The sequence below is a fragment of the Manis pentadactyla genome, chromosome 10, assembly GCF_030020395.1.
Source record: "Manis pentadactyla isolate mManPen7 chromosome 10, mManPen7.hap1, whole genome shotgun sequence".
In the NCBI taxonomy this organism is placed as follows: domain Eukaryota; kingdom Metazoa; phylum Chordata; class Mammalia; order Pholidota; family Manidae; genus Manis; species Manis pentadactyla.
This window is the reverse complement of record NC_080028.1, coordinates 52,741,211-52,762,865: the sequence shown is the minus strand read 5'-3', so window position 1 is coordinate 52,762,865 and position 21,655 is coordinate 52,741,211. Positions and strand designations below refer to the sequence as shown.

General features: G+C 36.9%; 1 pseudogene; it reads left to right on the top strand.

Annotated features, from left to right (window-relative positions):
• Positions 1 to 19,630: 19,630 nt before the first annotated feature.
• Positions 19,631 to 21,282, top strand: LOC118917329 (60 kDa heat shock protein, mitochondrial-like; annotated as a pseudogene).
• Positions 21,283 to 21,655: the final 373 nt, after the last annotated feature.

The following is a 21,655-nucleotide window of genomic DNA, read 5'->3' as shown; positions in this document are numbered from 1 at the left end:
CACAAACACATGGAGGTTTAACAACATGCTCGTAAATAACCAATGGATCAATGACCACATAAAAACAGAGATCAAGCAATATATGGACAAATGACAACAATAACTCAACAATGCAAACTCTGTGGGATGCAGCAAAGGCTATCCTAAGAGGAAAGTGCACTGCAATACAAGTTTACCTCAGGAAAGAAGAACAATCCCATATGAACAGTCTAAACTCACAGTTAATGAAAGTAGTAAAAGAAGAAAAAATGAGGCCCAAAGTCAGTAGAAGGAGTGACATAATAAAGATTAGAGCAGAAATAAATAAAATCAAGAAGAATGAAACAATAGAAAGAATCAATGTAACCAAGAGCTGATTGAGAAAATAAACAAAATAGATAAACCCCTAGCCAGACTTATCAAGAAAAAAACAGAGTCTACACACATAAACAGAATCAGAATGAGAAAGGAAAAATTATTACAGATACCACAAAAATACTAAGAATTATTAGAGAATACTATGAAAAATTACATGCTAACAAACTGGATAACCTAAAAGAAATGGACAACTTTCCAGAAAAATATAATCTTCCAAGGCTAACCCAGGAAGAAACAGAAAATCTGAACAGATCAATTACCAGCAATGAAATTGAACTGGTAATCAAAAAACTATCTCAGAACAAAATCCCTGGACAAGATGGCTTCCCCACTGAATTTTACCAAATATTTAGTGAAGACCTAATACCCATCTCCCTTAAGGTTCTCCAAAAAGTAGAAGAGGAGAGAATACTTCCAAGCTCATTCTATGAGGCCACCATCACTCTAATACCAAGCCAGGTAAAGGCACCACAAAGAAAGAAAATTACAGACCAATATCCCTGATGAACATAGATGCAAAAATACTCAACAAAATATTAGCAAACTGAATTAAAAAACACGTCAAAAAGATTAACCATCATGATCAAGTAGGATTTATTCCAGGGATGCAAGAATGGTACAAAATTCAAAAATCCATCAAAATCACCCACCACATCAACAAAAAGGACAAAACCACATGATCATCTCCATAGATGCTGAAAAAGCACTGGACAAAATTCAACATCCATTCATGATAAAAACTCTCAACAAAATGGGTATAGAGGGCAAGTACCTCAACATAATAAAGGCCATATATGACAAACCCAAAGAAAACATCACTCTTAACAGCAAGAAGCTGAAAGCTTTTCCTTTAAGATTGGGAGCAAGACAAAGATTCCAACTCTCCCCACTTTTATTCAACATAGTTCTGGAGGTCCTAGCCATGGCAATCAGACAAAGAAATAAAAGGCATCCAGATTGGTAATGAAGAAGTTAAGCTGTCTTTATTTACAGATGACATGATATTGTACATAAAAAACCATAAAGACTCTGAGTGAATGGGATTTTAGTGCTTGACCTGCCACTGTGGAAATAAAGTTGGGTATAACCCTTTCTCCCCCCCAAAAAAACCCTAAGAATCCATCCAAAAACTACTAGAACTATTAGCTGTATTCAGCAAAGTTGAGGGATACAAAATTAATACCCAGGAGTCTGTTGCATTTGTATATACTAATGATGAACTAGCAAAAAGAGAAATCAGGAAAACAATTCCATTCACAGTTGCATCAAAAGAATAAAATACCTAGGAATAAACCTAACCAAGGAAGTGAATGATCTATATCCTGAAAACTACAAGACACTCACAAAAGAAACTAAAAAAGACATCAATAAATGGCAATACATCCCGTGCTCATGGATAGGAAGAATTAATATTGTCAAAATGGCCATCCTGCCTAAAGCAATATATAGATTCAATGCAATTTCTATCAAAATACTAATAGCATTCTTCAATGAACTAAAGCAAATAGCTCTAAAATTCATATGGAACCACAAAAGATCCTGAAGAGCCAAAGCAATCCTGAGAAGGAAGAATAAAGTAGGGGGAATTACACTCCCTGACTTCAAGCTCTACTACAAAGCCACAGTAATCAAGACAATTTGGTACTGGCACAAGAACAGACCCATAGACCAATGGAACAGACTAGAGAGCCAAGATATAAACCCAAGCATATATGATCAATTAATATATAATAAAGGAGCCATGAATATACAATGGGGAAATGATAGACTCTTCAACAGCTTGTTTTGGCAAAACTGGACAGCTATATGTAAGAGAATGAAACTGGATTATCGTAAGAGACTGAAACTGTTTACATAAAAGTAAACTCGAAATGGATCAAAGACCTGAATATAAGTCATGAAACCATAAAACTCTTAGAAGAAAACATTGGTAAAAATCTCTTGAATATATAAACATGAGCAGCATTTTTCTGAACACATCTGCTCAGACAAGGGAAGGAAAAGCAAAATGAACAAATTGGACTACATCAAACTAAAAAGCTTCTGTACAGCAAAGCATACCATCAGTAGAATAAAAAGGCATCCTACAGTATGGGAGAATATATTTGTAAATGAAATATCTGATAAGGGTTTAACATCCAAAATATATTACAGCTCAACACCCAAAAAAGAAATAACCCGATTAGAAAAATGGGTGGAGGATATGAACAGACAATTATCCAAAGAAGAAATTCAGATGGCCAACAGGCACATGAAAAGATGCTCCACATTACTAATTATCAGGGAAATGCAAATTAAAACCACAATGAGATATCACCTCACACCAGTTAGAATAGCCATCATAGAAAAGACTAGGAACAACAAATGCTGGCAAGGATGCAGAGAAAGGGGAACCCTTCTATACTGCTGGTGAGAATGTAAACTAGTTCAACCACTGTGGAAAGCAATATGGAAGTTCCTCAAAAAACTAAAAATAGGAATAGGAATACCATTTGACCCAGGAATTCCACTTTTAGGAATTTACTCAAAGGAAACAACTTCCCAGATTCAAAAAGACATATGCACCCATATGTTTATTGCAGCACTCTTTACAGTAGCCAAGAAATGGAAGCTACCTAAGTGTCCATCAGTAGATGAGTGGATAAAGAAGAGGTGGTACATAAACACAATGGAGTATTATTTAGCAATAAGAAGAAAGGAAATCCTACCATTTGCAACATCAATGGAACTGGAGGTTATTATGCTCAATAAAATAAGCCAGGCAGAGAAAGAAAAGTACCAAATGATTTCACTAATCTGTGGATTACAGCAATAAGGCAAAAACTGAAGGAACAAAACATCAGCAGACTCACAGACTCCAAGAAGGGACTAGCCGTTACTCAAGGGGAGGGATAGAGGAGGACCAGTGGTGTTAGGAGGGAGGGACAAGGGGATTGAAGGGTATTATGATTGGTACACATGGTGTGGGGAGTTCACAGGGAGGACAGTGTAGCACGAGAAGACAAGTAGTGACTCTTAGGCATCTTTCTATGCTGATGGACAGTGACTTCATTGGGGTATGGGGGGGACTTGATAATATGGGTGAATGTAGTAACCACAATGTTTTTCATGTACAACCTTCATTAGAGTGTATATCAGTGATACCTTAATAAAAAATAAATAAAAACAAACAAATAAAAGCGTTGGCAAGAGACATGCCCTATGCCTAAAAAGAGTTTGATGAACTTCCTTTATCTCTTTTTGTTTGCTCTTTGCTGCCTACAAGGCAGCCACCTTTCCTTGCTACTCTTGCTTTAATGAAATCCTCCTCACCTGGTACTCTGACTTTCCTGACTCTCTGAACTGACTCTCCTACTCAACACTATCTTTATGTATGTTTTTGAATATTTCAAATTTATATCTCCAGCCAAAACTCTCCTCTAAGTTCTGTGCAGATTAATCTATCCAATTACCTACTAGAATTTCTAAAATTACCCAATTTTCTGCTTGACATAAAATCAACATGTCCTGAACACTACTGTTCTCCATTGGTAAATGGTTTTTGAACAACTTTCCCCTTCTCAGTTAGTAAAAACCCCATCTCCAGGTGAAAAACTAACAATATGCTCAACTCCAGTCATTCTCTGTCAGCTTACATGTGCTGTTTCAGCACTTCTTTTTTCCTCTGTTCTGGAAAAATAAAATATCCAGTCCCTTCTTACCATGTCCACTACTATATGCCTGGGACAAGCCACCATCATTTCCAACCTGGATTAATGAATTATGCTTCAATACTATAATTTAGTCTCAGAATAAAGGCCAGAATAATCTTGTCAAAACATAAGCCAGATCCTATCACTCCTTAAAATACTCCACAGGCTTCCTCTGGCACTTAGGGCAAATGTCAATCATTTACTTCCCGAGTCTCTTCATATACTACCTTTTTTCTTTTGTGACTATTCCAGCTTCTTCTAGAACATCAAATATTTAAATGGTTCCTAATTGAAAAACAGTAACTAATGAATGAAATTCATGAGGATTAGATAAAATGATATATATCTAAATATCTGACACAATTCCCAGTATGTAATGGATAATCAACTGTTTTACTGTCCTTTTCCTTTTTTTATTGACTATATTTAAAAGAAGCATATTTATGTCACATAAGCAAATGCTATTTAAAAATACAGTCTCCATGTCCTGAATCTGCCTAGTTAAGGGCCTTATCTTGAGTGACTCTACACCATATTGACTTTCTAATACTGTACAATTTTTATGATACCTTTTTATCTAAGTGAGTTCTCAGCAAAGAAAACACATCCTGCTACTTACAGAATAAGCACTTAAAATTGTTAGGCTCTCAGCATGTCTATTTGGGCCTCTTTCAATGCTGCTATTAAAAACTAGTAGAGATATTGCTATTAGAGAGTTTGTGATTTCTACTAACCACCACTTTGTATCCATCTCTAAATATTACAAGACAGTTATTCATTGATTTGTCCTTATACAAAGTCCATTACCTGACCATGTTTGACCCTTGAAGAGGTTTCCTCCAAAGACTGACACTAGGTACCTATTACGATTATCTCAGCAATATAACAAATTACTACCTCTGTGAACTTTCAACCATTGACAGTGGCCTTACAGCCTTTATAAGAATTTTACAAGATTATTTGGGCATAACTTCTGCAAAAGAAGCTATTGAGAGGCCTTAGGTTAAATTTCACCAAATATTTGACTGTTGTGTCATTGGTAATATAAAAACAACAGTAGATGAAACACTTCCTTGATTAGAGTAACCTTCAGTTGTGCCTCAGAAGGACTATTTCAATCTGGTTGTTATAACTTACTAGAAAATGTTTTATTATCCACATCATTTGAAAAGCATATTACTAAAATACTTTTTATCTGCTGAACAATATATCCAATACCACAAAGAAAAAAGTGTATTTTTTACTACATAGATTATGAGAAAACACAAATGCAGTCACTATATATTTCCTGAATTAGTCACATGTCAATGATAATGCTAGTTAAGTAACAGTCACAAACACTACTTTTATAGAAAAAAATATTGGAGGCCATTTCTAAAATAAAATTTATAAGCAAAATAGATAAGAATCATTAAATAAATGATGCTGTTTCTTTTACCTTTTTTGAGTTCTAATATCATGGGTGGGAGAAATCAGAACCTATTTCACTTGTAACTTTTGCATCTTTCACAGCTCTTCCCTGTACTCAGGCCTCTAACCAGACAATATTGAGTTATTTTGTATCTTCCTAACCTTTCCTGGAATATGTGGACATGGATGCTACTTTGAACAAAAATGATCATATTTCTAAATATTAGGTGAAAACTAAACTTGACCATATTTCTACTTTTCTTCAAATAGAAATATTCCACAGCAGGGGTATGGAAGAATGTAGTCTACCTTTTTTTATGTGTTTAAATATCTCTTTCTCCACTCATTAACTAAATTATCTATTTATTCAACAAACTTTTTTAAGGAGCTACTAGATGCTACAGACCAGGGTAAAACACATTGTTCTCATATTTAACCCCCTGCAGTCTCATGGGGCAACTGCCACTACTGCTATAGCTCCTTCTACTACTGCTACTAATACAAATTATTCCTTGCATAACACTTAGTATGTTTCAGACTCAGTTCTAAATTCTTTATGTGTATAATTCATATCTCATGTTATTTATTTGTGACAATTCTTTTAGTTAAGGTCACTGTCTTGTAACAGGTAAAACTGAATAGAGAATGTTGACTATTACTCGTAAGTTAATAGCTGTCTTTTGTTTCTAATGTAAGAGAATTACAATGCATTGATAAAATGGATAATCTTACACAAAAATGCCCTATTGCATATATTTTAGGAATCATTTGGTAGAAGAAAAAGCTGATAAACAAAACATAAGCATTTTTTAAATTCATTTTGTTATCATTAATCTACAATTATATGAAGAACATTATGGTTACTAGACTCCCCCCTTCACAAAGTCCCCCCCACAAACCCCATTACAGTCACTGTCCATCAGCATAGTAAGATGCTGTAGAATCACTACTTATCTTCTCTTGTGTTGCACAGCCCTCCCTATGTACCCCCACATTATAAATGCTAATCGTAAGGCCCCCTTTATTTTTCCCCACCCATATCACTCCCTTCCCACCCATCCTCCCCAGTCCCTTTCCCTTTGGTAACTGTTAGTCCATTCTTGGGTTCTGTGATTCTGTTGCTGTTTTGTTACTTCAGTTTTTCTTTGTTCTTATACTCCACATATGAGTGAAATCATTTGGTACTTGTCTTTCTCTGCCTGGCTTATTTCACTGAGCATAATACCCTCTAGCTCCATCCATTTTGTTGCAAATGGTAGGATTTCTTTTCTTCTTATGGCTGAATAATATTGCATTGTGTATATGTACCACATCTTCTTTATCCATTCATCTACTGATGGACACTTAGGTTGCTTCCATTTCTTGGCTATTGTAAATAGTGCTGTGATAAACATAGGGTGCATCTGTCTTTTTCAAACTGGGCTGCTGCATTCTCAGGGTAAATTCCTAGAAGTGGAATTCCTGGGTCAAATGGTATGTCTATTTTGAGCTTTCTTAGGAACCTCCATATTGCTTTCCACAATGGTTGAACTAATTTATATTCCAGCAGTATAGGAGGGTTCCCCATTCTCCACAACCTCGCCAAAATTTGTTATTGTTTGTCTTTTGGATGGTGGCGATCCTTACTGGTGTGAGGTGATATCTCATTGTGGTTTTAATTTGCATTTCTCTGATGACAAGCGATGTGGAGCATCTTTGCATGTGTCCGTTGGCCATCTGAATTTCTTCTTTGGAGAAATGTCTGTTCAGCTCCTCTGCCCATTTCTTAATTGGATTATTTGCTTTTTGTTTGTTGAGGTGTGTGAGCTATTTATATATTTTGGATGTCAACCCTTTATCAGATCTGTCATTTATGAATATATTCTCCCATACTGTAGGGTACCTTTTTGTTCTATTGATGGTGTCCTTTGCTGTACAGAAGCTTTTCAGCTTGATATAGTTCCACTTGTTCATTTTTGCTTTTGTTTCCCATGCCTGGGGAGATATGTTCATGAAGAAGTCACTCATGTTTATGTCCAAGAGATTTTTGCCTATGATTTTTTCTAAGAGTTTTATGGTTTCATGACTTACATTCAAGTCTTTGATCCATTTGGAGTTTACTTTTGTGTATGGGGTTAGACAGTGATCCAGTTTCATTCTTTTACATGTAGCTGTCCAGTTTTGCCAACACCATCTGTTGAAGAGACTATTATATCCCCATTGTATGTCCACGGCTCCTTTATCATGTAATTGGCCATATATGTTTGTGTTAATGTCTTTAGTCTCTATTCTGTTCCACTGGTCTGTGGCTCTGTTCTTGTGCCAGTAGCAAACTGTCTTGATTACTGTGGCTTTGTAGTAGAGCTTAAAGTTTGGGAGCGAGATACCCCCCCGCCCACTTTATTCTTCCTTCTCAGGATTGCTTTGGCTATTCGGGGTCTTTGGTGTTTCCATATGAATTTTTGAACTATTTGTTCCAATTCGTTGAAGAATGCTGTTGTAATTTGATAGGGATTGCATCAAATCTATATATTGCTTTGGGCAGGATGGCCGTTTTGATGATACTAATTCTTCCTAGCCAAGAGCATGAGATGAGTTTCCATTTGTTAGTGACCTCTTTAATTTCTCTTAAGAGTGTCTTATGGTTTTCAGGGAATAGGTCTTTCACTTCTTTGGGTAGGTTTATTCCTAAGTATTTTATTCTTTTTGATGCAATTGTGAATGGAATTGTTTTCCTGATTTCTCTTTCTACTAGTTCATTGTTAGTGTATAGGAAAGCCACAGATTTGTGTGTATTAATTTTGTATCCTGCAACTTTACTGTATTCCGATATCAGTTCTAGTAGTTTTGGAGTGGAGTCTTCAGGGTTTTTTATGTACAATATCATGTCATCTGCAAATAGTGACAGTTTAACTTTTTCTTTATCAGTGTGGATTCCTTGTATTTCTTTGTTTTGTCTAATTGCCATCCATGGCTAGGACCTCCAGTACTATGTTGAATAACAGTGGGGAGAGTGGACATCCCTGTCTTGTTCCCGATCTCAGAGGAAAAGCTTTCAGCTTCTCACTGATCAGTATGATGCTGGCTGTGGGTGTATCATATATGGTTTTTATTATATTGAGGTACTTCCCCTCTATACTCATTTTGGTGAGAGTTTTTATCATGAATGGATGTTGAATTTTGTCGAATGCTTTTTCAGCATCTATAGAGATGATCATGTGGTTTTTGTCCTTTTTGTTTATGTGGTGGATGATGTTGATGGATTTTCGAATGTTATACCATCCTTGCATCCCTAGGATGAATCCCACTTGGTCAACATTAGCATTTTTAACTAGTTTATTTCTCATCCTAAACTAAGATGCAAAAACACATACTTAAGCCCAGGGGAAATAGTGCAAGAAAGAGAGCAGAAATTACTTTTACCTTTTTTCTATTTATTTATACTCACCAAAGTTAAGGAGCAACCCTCCTCTATTTACTTGCCTCAACTAACAAGTATCTAATTATCTTAATTGCATCTTGATTCATATAAATCTTATGGATTATTTCAAAAATAACAAATGAAGAAAATGAAGTTTTGAGAGAGTGTATGTCTCATCTAACACTACCGAGTTAGTAAACAGCTGAATAAAAACATTCATTCAGAAAGTCTAGCCCAACACCCAATATGTTTAACATTACATTATCTTGCTCTCATATCAGATTTATCAGTTTTAGCTATGCGGACTTAGGATGGAAAATTCAAAGGAGAAACTTTACCCATTCTGAATGGCCAGAACAAGTAAATGAGTCTAGTTGAGAGTAATACAGACATGCTATCACATACACAATGAAAAAACTATTGCATTATATGGTACCTACTAAAATATGGAAAAAAAAGAAACAGTCAGTATAGTACAGTTAAGATAGATAATGCCCTTTGGAACTATACAGCCTGTCCTTTGAATTCTCTGCTTCTTACAAGCTGTGTGACTTCAGCAAAATAACTCAATCTCTCTCTGCATCACTTTCCTCATCTTTAAAATACAGACAATAATAGTAACTGCCTCATGATATGCTTTAAATAGTAAATGAATATATGTAAGGTGCATAACAGTGTCCGGTACACAGCACTATCTGAACTACAATTATTGACGTTAGCACTACTCATTGCTCAATACATATTATCATTCAATGTACAAGGAGCTTACAGAGATCTTTTTGTAAAAATGTTAAAAATCATATAAGCCCCCAAAAATATACTTAAAAATTTGTTATTTTATTATCACATATTTCTTGGGGTGTGTTCACAAAGTTCCATTGTGTCCTTAATAAAAAAGCTCAGAGATATTCTATTTGTTCATAACCAAAATGGTTGTGCTTCTCATCAGCATATTTCTTTGTTTTAAAGAATGTTTTTAAATGGTGTGGATATTGGTAAACATATCATGGAAGTGGGTATTTACTTTTTAGTATAAATTGCTAGGAAGCTCAAAGCTAAAGCTTTTACTCATTTCTCTGAGGTCATTTTTTTAAAAGTGAACACTTAACCTTGCCACAATATTTTATTATATTTATTTCTCTGCTCATTAATTCTGTAATGCTGTTTGTTTCCAAGTTGTGCTAATATAAAAATTTTTATGCACTACAACTAGCATTTGCTAACAGTTGCAGATTAATTCCTCTTCAACAGACACTATGATAAATGCTGTATGTATATTAACATAGTTTAACATGTCAATTACTCATCATAACCTTTTAAGTACATTGTATAATTATTAGGATAAAGAACAGAATTGTTCTTTTGGGAGTTAAAACTGAAATACCTTTTCTGTAGATTCCCTAATACTTAGAAAATCAGGTTGCCTGCAAATAAAATTTGTAATTCTTCCTTTCCAAACTATGTTTCTTCATTTCATTTCCTTTTTACATATCACACTATCTAAGGCCTTCAATATAATGTTGAAAAGAAGTGGTTAGTGTGGATATTCATGCCTCATTCTCCATATCAGGGGAAATATGTTCAGTCTTTCATTATTAAATATGATGGTAGCTGTGGGCTTTACACAGCTATCCTTTGTTAGGTTGATGGTTTTTAACCAGAAAGAAGGTTGAATTCTGCTAAATGCTTTTTATAGTTCCTACCATGGCAATCATATGGCTTTTCTTATTCAGTCTGTGAATATAGGAATTACATTGATAGATTTTTAAATATTAAAACAATCTTGTATTACCAGAATAAGCCCCACTTGGTCATCATGTATTAATCTTTTAATATATTACTGGATTTGATATGCTAACTTTTTGTGTCTAGGCCCACAGATTTTGTTCTTGTATAGTTTTTTTTTCTTGTAATATCTTTATCTGGTTCAAGTATAAGGGTAATACTTTCCTCATAAAATTCATTGCACAGAGAAAATACATTTTTCTCATAAAATACATTATTATTTCCTTTTCAATTTTCTAGATATATTTATATAGAATTAGTATTAGTTATTTCTTAAATATTTGATAAAATCATCTATGAACCCATCTTGGGGTACGATTCTTTTTACAGAAAGTTCTTTTTGCTATGAAAGTGATTTCTGTAATGAATATCAGGCTACTCAGCATATTTACTTTTCTTGAATGAGCTTTGGTAATTTTTGTCTTTCAAGGAATTTTTTTTCCATTTTATTTAATTAACCAGATTTCTTAGTAGATGAGTGTTAATAATATTCTTATTATTCTCATTGTCTATGCAGGATTTGCAGTAATATCACCTCTGTCATTCCTTATATTGGACATTTGTGTCATTTCTGTCTCCTAATTTTATTTGTTTCTTTGTTTTTCTCTGTTGTTTCTATATGCAGATGTCTATAGCAAATATATTTATAAAATCATGTAAAAGAGAAAACAAACAATGTACTCCAACAGTTGAATGAACAAACAAGTTGTGGAATAGCCATACAATGAAATACCAGTCGGCAATTACTTTTGGTATCTACAAAAGCATGAGTGAGACTCAAAAAAAGATGCTGAATGAAAGAATTTGGACCAAAAGAGTACAGCTTGAAATGATTCCATTCATTTAAAAAATCAGAAAAGGCAAAAGCTAATCCATAAAGACAGCAAAATCAGCAATTGCCCCTAATTACATAATAATTGATGATATATTAGTCTTTTAATGTATTACTGAATTTGATATGCTAACTTTTTCTGTCTAGGTCCACAGATTTTGTTCTCATATCATTTTTTTTTCTTGTAATACTCTTTTAAAAGGGCATAAGAAAACTCTAGAGTAATCACTATGTTTACATCTTGATTATGGCCATGGTTTCTTAGGTATATGTGTATTTATGAAAACTCATCAAGTTGCACACTTTAAATGTGCTTAGTTTATTGTAAATCATTTATACCTCAATAAAACTATAAAAATAAAATAGCCAAATTTAACAATTTTATGTAGTTAAACCTAGTATCTCTCCATTTCACAAAAAGAGAACCAGAAAGATAAAAGAACAAAATAGTCCTCTAAAGTCACAAAGGTAGTAAGTTATGGGGCAAGATTCAAAGCCACAGAATATATCCCCAGAGTCTGAACACTTAGGAACTATTTTATATTGTCCCATTCATGTTTGTCTGTTTTTAAATTAATTTCCCTCACCAGCCTTCTCTTTTTCAGGTTTTTATATATTACTTACTAGCATTCAAAATAAACAAATTTATATTTATTTAAGTCAATTATTCATTTTTACTATGTATTAATTGGTACTACTGAAACTGTATCATACTATTTTCATTCTACTGAGGTACATTTCAGATCAAATCATTTTTATGAGTTTACTTAAGGGCATATCTCCAAGTAAGCTCACAAATCAACTATTTATCTACAGAACAAATTTGATTATTATTTACAGGTAATGTATCTGAGGGGAAATTGTCCTCAGGCTGTAAGCACTTTTTAAATGCGCTTTCTCACATATGTTATTCATATATAACAGCTGGGGAGACTCCCTACTAGTCCCATGTGCTCCCCCAAGGGTTGGGGCTATTGCTGTTTTAATATTCACCCCACTTTATTATAATTAATGATGTATTAGATGATTTATCTTATATATTAGACAATGAATGATGTATTAGACAACTCAGAAGGGTGGTTGATGTGATTTCCCTGTAACTCTGCAGAGGAAGAGAAAGAAATTGATTAGATAAAAACTCCTTCAAGAAAAGATTTGTTATATTGACCCTTATTTACCCAGAGCAAGAATATAAAAAAAAGTTCACTAAGAATTTGTACAATTAATTAATGTAAAAGAAGAGAAGCCTTGTAGACTAAGAGTACATGTTACAAAGTCAATAACTTACTCCAGTTAGAATATGAGAACTATCAAAAACTGAATTTAACTTCAGAAGATGAAAAGGTCAGATTAAAAAGCATGATGGAGGTACATACTGGAGGGGTATTTGTTCAGTCTTTAAAGTGTCATCACAAAAAGTTGAAATATTTTCAAAAAACAATCTTTTGCTGAGTTCATTGTGCCATATATACATACCTTCTGATATAGTGCTTCTAGAAAATATACCCTTAAAATTACATAGCATTTTCAAGCAATAATTTGAAGGTCCCTGCATATTCATAACACAACTTTTACATATCAGTGTAACTTGAGAAATTTTGCATAACAATATTTCAATTTTTTCTCTAATTGATTAGTAAAGTGATTAGGGTTTTATACTTCGAAATTCCTCAGGCTAAAATATACCCACATATTGTAAGATTTACAAGTCTTACATGATAGCATCAAATAGAAAGAGAGAATTTTAAAAATTGAAAATTTAACTAGCAGTTTTATTCAGAAGTATTATTTCTTGAGATATAAGAATTTCCACATTACTATGTTTAATAATCTGTGACCACTCTCACCATCTTATTTAACTATTCTTTCCTACAAGTCAACTTAATCCTATTTGCTCCCATTTTTTAAATTGATTAATATCCAATCCCTATTGGGACACAAATAACCCCAAAATACTCTACTTGTGAAACTTTCAAATTGTTAAATGTAATTTTAATTATGATTATAATTATAAAAACTAACATGGGTAAAATATTCATTGCAAAGGGAATATAATAACTAATTACATCCAATAAACTCTATTTAACTCAGGTATTTACCTATGCCCTGCATTTACTTCTAAAGCCTAGTTATGTTATGCCTAGTTATATTATAGCCCAGTTAAATATTCCTAAGTACTTTTAGTAATTTTCTGTGAACATGGGAGAACTGAGAAACTCCAAATACTGTGTCTTCAATCTGCTGCTTACCCTCTATCTCTAAGTGAGCATTAATCATTTAAAAATAATAAAATTGTGTATTTATTTTAAACTAAAGAACTATGAACTAAGAACTAAATTCGAAGGTGAAAGGAAAAAAAATCATCTGTTAGAAATTTTAAAAGTAACTATTTGATATTTATTGGCACAACTATTAGACCCCTAAGTTTGATGAAGATAGAAAGCAGGCAAATCTGGGAGAAAGATTTCTTGCTAAAAACTCTTTGATAAGAGCTCTTGCAATCTGTGAGCACTACAGAGAGGTAGGGTCTACTGCCTCATTATCTCAAACACAGAAGGGTGGTTGACATGATTTCCCTGTAACTCCCTGCAGAGGAAGACCAAGAGAACTTGTCTTTGTCACAGACAAGCAAAAGCTGAAGTGGGCTGTTGCATTCTAAGAGCAATAGCTGCATTAGGATAGGCTTGCATTTCTGGCATTTATCCAAACAAGACCTGTGTCTGTTTCCTATAAACTAGATTTAGCCCCACAAAAGAGGAAGAAATGGTACGTATAGAGGTCAGAAGTTCCCTCCACCCCCTCTTCAGGTTCAGTTAACTTGCCGAGCCATTCACAGAACTCAGAGAAACATTTTACCCACGGGATTACTGGTTTATTATAAAAGGACATATTCAATAACAGCCAAATGGAAGAGAGGCACAGGGCAAGGGTATGTGGGGAAGAGGCACAGCACTTCCATGCATTCTGGGAGAGTCATTACCCCCCATATCGCCACATGATCCACCAACCCAGAAGCCCTCTGAACCCCATCTTTTTGGTTTTTTATGGAAGCTTTATTACATATGCAAATTGATTTGAGTTATTGGCCATTGGCAGGGGGTGGGATTGGAAGTTCCAACTGTCTAATGAGATGACTGGTTCCCACGACAGCCAGTCCTCATCCACAGGAAGCCCCTCAGCATCCTTAGGTGCTTTCAAAAGTCACCTTATTAACATAAACTCAAGAGTAGTTGAAAGGGGTTTGTATGACTATCGAGACACCTGTATCATTCTTAGTACTTAGGAAACCACAGTGGTTTTAGGAACTCTGTGCCAGAAATAGGGAGGAAGACTAAATATATATTTCTTATTATAAATCACATTATCACAGTGTGTGTCTATCAAAGGATGGAAGAATTCCAGCAGAAAGGAACTGGGGTGATGCAAGACTCCTAAAGACTGGGATAAATTGTATGTACCTAGGTCAAAGAAATTGTAGAATAAAGAAGCCTAAAAGAGAACCTTTCAAAGTCCCCAGAAAAGACTCCTTGCCAGAGTCAGCTGTAAGTATGCCAGTCCCAGAATTAGCTTACTGTGGAAAATCCTTTCCTGCTCCTTTCCTGGTCTTTTCTACTTCTTTTCCACAATCGCTGGACAGAAACTACCTAATAAGATTAGCAAGGGGTAGAAGGAGGGAGGAAAAGAGGAACAATGGGGAGAAAAAGACAAAAAGAGGCCTTAGCCCTTGTTCCAATAAAAGGCTTCTACTGGCAGCAGGCTTGAGCTAGTTGAGGAGGTTTGCCATTAAAACAATTTCAGAGTTTGGACTAATAATTTATATTCAAAATTCCAATTTCATAACTAAGATTATGTCTGTAATCTTTAGAAAAGACATTATGTGAATTTGGGTAGTCAAAGGAGCAGATATCAAGATGATATGTATATATATGGGCAAATCCTTATGAAGAAAAGAGTTCAGAGCCGGGGAATTCTGAGAGAGCCTTCAGACTTGGAAGCAGGTCTTAGGCCTGTCTCCCTGCAGGACACTGGGTTAAAAGTGTCGCAGACGCAGAACACCTCTAAGAAAGTTTTCCCAGGCAGATGGCAATCTTTAAGTCAAAGGTGTCCATGAGAGGAGTCCTGTGTTTTCGATAAATGTCCCTTTCTAATATTCCTGCTGTGTGCAGCCACTGACTATGAGCAGCCCATGGGATTCAGTGGTGAATCCAAAAGGGCTACAACTACTGGCCGTCAGAAAATCATGCTGCCTGCTGCAGAGAGACATCTGAATGACACGTTTTTATGACCATCAAGTCATATATTAGCGTGAATTTTCACACAGGAAATGATTCACTATATAGATGTTAAATGAATGGTGGGGGATAAAATGATAAGGCACTTTTATTACATCAGGAGATATGTAATTCCAATCCCTGTGCCCTAGAGAGCCCAAGGTCCCCCAGAATCCTGTGGTCACTACTTCGCTTAACATAAAAGTGAAATGACTCAAGACCTATTCACATAATAGGGATATGCTTAGTTCTCATTTGTTATCTACTCCCCCACGCCCTCACCCCCAGGCCCCTAGTGAAGCAGCAAAAGTCAGTTTCCTTGGTTAGTTTGGTGAAAGTAGGTGTGCCACCTGAGTCACTATACACTATATGCAGCTTTGAGGGGAGGGGGTCGTTTCCCTTGCATTTACTGGTCTTGCTTCCTAAAGTTCCCAGGACATGATAATATATAACAATCTATTGGAACAATGTTCTCAAAAGTTTGAAACAATGTCTCTGGGCGTTGCTGCTTAATAAATCACTGCAACAGCAGAAACTTCCAGTATTTCTCAACTGGTAATTTACGTTTAGAAAACATGGTCATGTCCGGTTAACTTAACTACCTGCGCCACCGCACAGCTGCAGCCTGATGGGCGGAGCGCGGTACATGTTCTCCGCACTCCCCAGCCCATGACATCACTGGGCCCGGACCCAGTGACAGCACCAAGCAGACGAAATGTGTGGGCCTAGCATTCCCTTTCCTTGGCTTTCCTTCCTGACTGGTCCTGCTGTTTTCTTTCTTCAAAGTTCCGTCTGCCATTTCAGGAAGAGTCAGAGTGAATCTTTGATTTCTAAAAATCTAAAAGGTTTTGCAATTCCAACTCTCTTATTTCCAGACATCAGAATCCTTATTATTATTATTATTTTAAGCAATGGAAGCCATTTTCCCTAACTCAGATTATCCTCTGGGCCAAGAGCCAGGGCGGGTCGGACGGGTGGAGCACGAGGTTCTCCCGGAGGCGGCTGGGGCTCAGCGAGAGCTGGGTGGGCTCCGGGCTGGCGTCGGGAAAGCCGCGCGGGCCTGAGGGGTGGAGGCGGGAAAGGCAGCCTGGGGCCTGGGCCGCCAAGGCCCCGACCCTGCCGCGCGGCCCAAGGGACCTTCCGTGGAACAGGGCGCGGAATCCCGGGGTCAGGAACGGCCACCTCACAGCCCCAGCCTCACCCTCGCGGTGCCCCCACACACTCACTGCGGCCGCTCCTGCACGGGCGGGACGGTGCGCGGAGGGTCTGCGCTGCGCGGAGAAGGAGCTGCGCCCCCAGGCAACACGCAGGCCAAGCGGCGTGTGAACTGCGCCTGCGCGGGGGGCAAAGCTGCCGTCCCAAGGCTGCCAGGGACCCTGGGCGGCAACTGGGGCTTCTGGCGCAGGCCCTGAGACCCCAGTGCAATGTCTGCCGAGGTCTAAGGCCGCAGCAAACCCGGACCACACCACTGCACATGCTCCGGGCAGGTTGTTCCTTCAGGCCGCAGTGAGATGTCCTAAATTTGTCCTGCAAACTGCCACTGCCCTTCCTAGAGCTTTCCCCTGAGGAGCAGAGGCAGGGCATTGTCCTCTTTCTGACTCAGCCGTTTATCAGCACCTTGCTGTGGGGAAGTTGGTTCCGTCACATTTGTGGCGGGGTAGGAGTGAGCTTTTAAAACGTTATTCCCTGAAAACCTTTATCAGAGCAAGGTTCTGTTCTAGGACAGAGCTCTGGTTCCAGGTAGCCTTGCCTTCCAGAGCAACTCTGATCTAACCCCTTCCTCAGGTAGGACAGCCAGACATCCCCAGCAAAGGCATGTAGGCTGGAGGTCAAGGCCACACTGTGGAGGGGACCGTGGGCATCTTGAGTGCCCACTCCAAATGGAAAGATTGGTGCCACTACAATGGCAGATCAAAGTTTGGGGCTCCAGTTTACCTTCGCCCTGAAAAGGGCTGTGGAGGTCTCAGGGGTTCTTCTGGGCAAGAGGAAGAAGGCACCCAACTCTCCCTCTGCTTTCAGGGAACTGGGACAGAGGCCAAGAGGTCCCATATGTCTCCTGCAATACTGCCAGCTCCTTTGCCGAGGCTGGGCTGGGGAAGGGGATGGAGCGTGTCTGGCCTGGGGCTTCTCAGGACAAATGGGAATAGAGACCACTTTAGAAGGGAGGGAAGTTGAGGGGGGTTGTTTTAAGGTTTTTGATATTTTTCCACTTCTTAAATAAACATGAAATATATATATATATATATATATATAAATCTTACAAAACTTTTGTGGAGTTGGGGATAGGATGGGGCTGGCAGGCAGCCCCGCCTCCCCGGATTACTCTTCATCAAAGTTCTAGCCTCAAAAGGAAGTTGGCAGCCAAGTACTTTTTTTTCACAATTGAAATAAGCCTAGATCAACAGGTTCTCTGAGAAGCCCAGGTTCTTCAGCCTTTGTGCAGAGGTTTGGTCACCTGGATGTAGTTCTGAAGGACTTCCTGGCCTGTGGATCCATCTCACTCTCCACATCTGAAATGTCCACCATTTCCCCAGGCTGCTTACTCAGCATCCAGATGAATTGCTTCTGTTACTAATTTCCTGCAAGAGCTGGTGGTTCTTCTGGCCCACAATTAAATCAAAGGATGTGAATGCATCTCAACTCATTTATAACATCCCACAGCAAAAACGAACTTCATAGGGTAGAAGGATATAAAGGAGCAACTGTATTTCTGAGGCAAAATTTTTGTTTGCTCACCTACGTTAGCAGGTATAGGCTGACCTTTAGTGGGTACTTTTATTCATACATTTTAACAAATTTCTGACTGAACTTTTTTGTAGAAGGCATGGATGTAAACTCTGGGAAAGCAACAGTGAACAAAGGAAAAAACTCCTGCTCTCCTCTTATGCTTACATTTGGTTTGGAAAAATGAAACAAAAATTAAAGTTGTGAAAATAGTACTTTGATGTTATTAAATGTATATATATAATTTACACACACATACATATATATACATTTAAAAACACATATATATGTAAAATACTGGCATTTCAGACTTTGGAAAACAACCATTAATGTCTTTGGTTAGATACTGGAAAAATACAAAACATTTTACAAAGTAATTTATTAAGAAAGTAGATTTTACTATAACAGGGTAGATAAAGCCATTTTTAACTAATGAACTTTTAAACATTATTTGTTTGAAAGCATACTGCATGCTTTTCTTCCATGGAAAATAAGATTCATTAAAACAACATTAATTATTAATAATAATATTTTGTTTGATATAAAATACAGATGCCTTCTTAAGACTGTTGATCAAGGACACTGTTCATACACTAAGAAGCAATAGTCTGGGTTAAGGCCAGAGAAGCACTTTGATTAATGAATTAATGAATATTATTTGAAAGAGTTTATATCTTTTAAGTTTTCAATACACCGAAGGTTCTTTGGTCTATTTTTTAAATTAAGTCAGCTTCAATTCAGTTCTCAGAAAACTGAGGGTAGATAAAAAACTTACTTCTTGGTAAGTCAGGGATAATAACTAAAATCGTGTATATTTTGTGTATATATATATGTATATATATATATAGTACATTTTATTTGTAGGCTTTAGGAGTTCTTAATTTGCAACTGCAAAATTTGACTCTATTTCACTCAATAGAAAATTGTGCTCAAATATATGTACTCTAAGGGTTTGAAGTAATCTTTGTAATATCCTTATGAGATGAATTTTACCCATCTAGGCATTCTCTTTAAGTGTGTTCAAACCTAAATTAGAATACCTCAGGATTAAATTAATAATAACAAGATAAAGAATAATTAGTTTTCCCTTGCCTGCCACAGAGGGCCTACATGGTTCTGCACATCCTGCAGCCTTTCAACAGAAACGCTCGGATTACCTGCAGTCTTTTGCCGTATAAAGCTGGTGACCAGGGCACTGGCTCCTCATCTCACAAGGTTTATACCAAAGATGTAAAGGTTGGTGCAGATTCCCAAGCCTTAATGCTTCAAGGTTTATACCTTTTAGCCAACACTGCAGCTTTTACTATGGGCCAAAGTGAACATTACTGAACAGACCTGGGGAAATCCCAAAGTTACAAAAGATACTGTGACCACTGCAAAATCCATAGACTTAAAAGATAAATATAAAAATATTGGTTGGAAACTTGTTCAGGATGTTGCCAATAACATAAATGAAGAGACTGGGGATGGCACCACTACGGGGCCTGGGCTGGCATGCTCTGTTGCCAAGGAAGACTTCAAAAAGATTAGCAGAGATGCCAGAAGTCAGGGGAAGTCAGAAGAGATGTGATGTTATCTGTTAATGGTATAATTGGTAAATATAAGAAGGAGGCTAAACTTGTGACACTCCTTGCTCATGTTGCCACAATTTCTGCAAATGGAGACAAAGAAATTAGCAACGTCATTTCTGATGCAGTGAAAAAGGCTGGAAGAAAAGGTGTCATAACAGCAAGGGATGAAAAAACACTGAATGATGAATTAGAAATTATTGAAGGTAGGAAGTTTTGTTAAGGTTCTATTTCTCCAAACATTATGAATACATAGAATGGTTAGAAATGTGAATTCCAACTTGTAGGTGTTGCATTGAGTAAAAAGAAAATTTCCGTTGTCCAATCTATTTTATCTGCTCTTGAAATTGCCAGTGCTCATCATAAGTCCTTGTTCTTATTGGTGAACACGTTGATGGAGAAAATCACCCATTTGGAATAGACAAGAAGTTGACCTTCCGGCTGTAACAGCAGACTGTAGAAGGTTGTAGACTTCTTGGATTTGATAGCAATAAAAAGAGCAAGGTTAATGACATGGCTGTTGCTCCTGATAGTGCTCTGTTGGTAGAAGGATTAACTCCCAATCTTGAAGATGTTCAGCCACATGACTTCTGAAAAGTTGGAGAGGTCATTGTGGCAAAACATCTTCTTAAAAGGAAATAGTGGGAAGGCTCAAATTGAAAAATATATTTAAGAAATCATTCAGCTGTAAGATATCACAACTGGTAAATACGAAGGGGAAAAACCGAATGATCATCTGCAAAACTCTCAGAGCAGGTGTGCTGAAATTTGGTGGGGGCAAATGGTGTTGAAATGAATGAAGAGAGAGATGCCTTCGATGCTCCATGAGCCATTTCAGAAGCCATTGTTCTGAAAGGGATTTGTGGTCTTCTCTGATGCATTCCAGCCTTGAACCCAGTAACTCCAGTTAATGAAGATCAAAACTGATATAGAAATCATTAAAAGACCACTAAAACTCCTGCAGTGACCATTGCTAAGTGTATAAATGGTGAAGGATTCTTGATAATTGAGAAGATTAAGCAGAGTGTCTCAGGAGTTGGTCATGCTTAGAAATGATATGAGTGTGATGGAAAAGGAATCGTGGATCCAACTAAGGTGCTAAGAACTGCTTTAGTGGTTGCTGCTGGAGGCGCCTTCCTGTTGACTAGAGCAGGAGTAGTAGTCACAGAAAATCCTAGAAAAGGACCCTGGAGTAAGCAGAATGGGTGCAAAAGGAGGTGGTATGGGAGGTAGCATGTTTTAATTCCTAGAATAGTGCTTTACTATTATTAATGAACTATGAGAGGAAGTTCAAGGTAATGCTCTTCACCAAAAACTTCAAAGAAGTCAGTTGAAGGGAATGGATGAAGGAAAGCCTGGTTGGTGTTTAAGAAAATCATTATAACCATTAGTAAGTGGTTTCAGTTGACAACATATAATGGTTTACAGCTGCTATCACCTACAGATAATTTATTTTGTATTTTTTAATAAAAGACATTTGTAATGTTCCTGATAACTGATGCATGAGCCCTGTGCCAATGCCCTGCTCTCAGCTTAAACCACTGAGGCATTTTTACTACTATTCTGTTAAAATCAGGATTTTAGGGCTTGCCATCACCAGATGAAAAGCTAAGAAG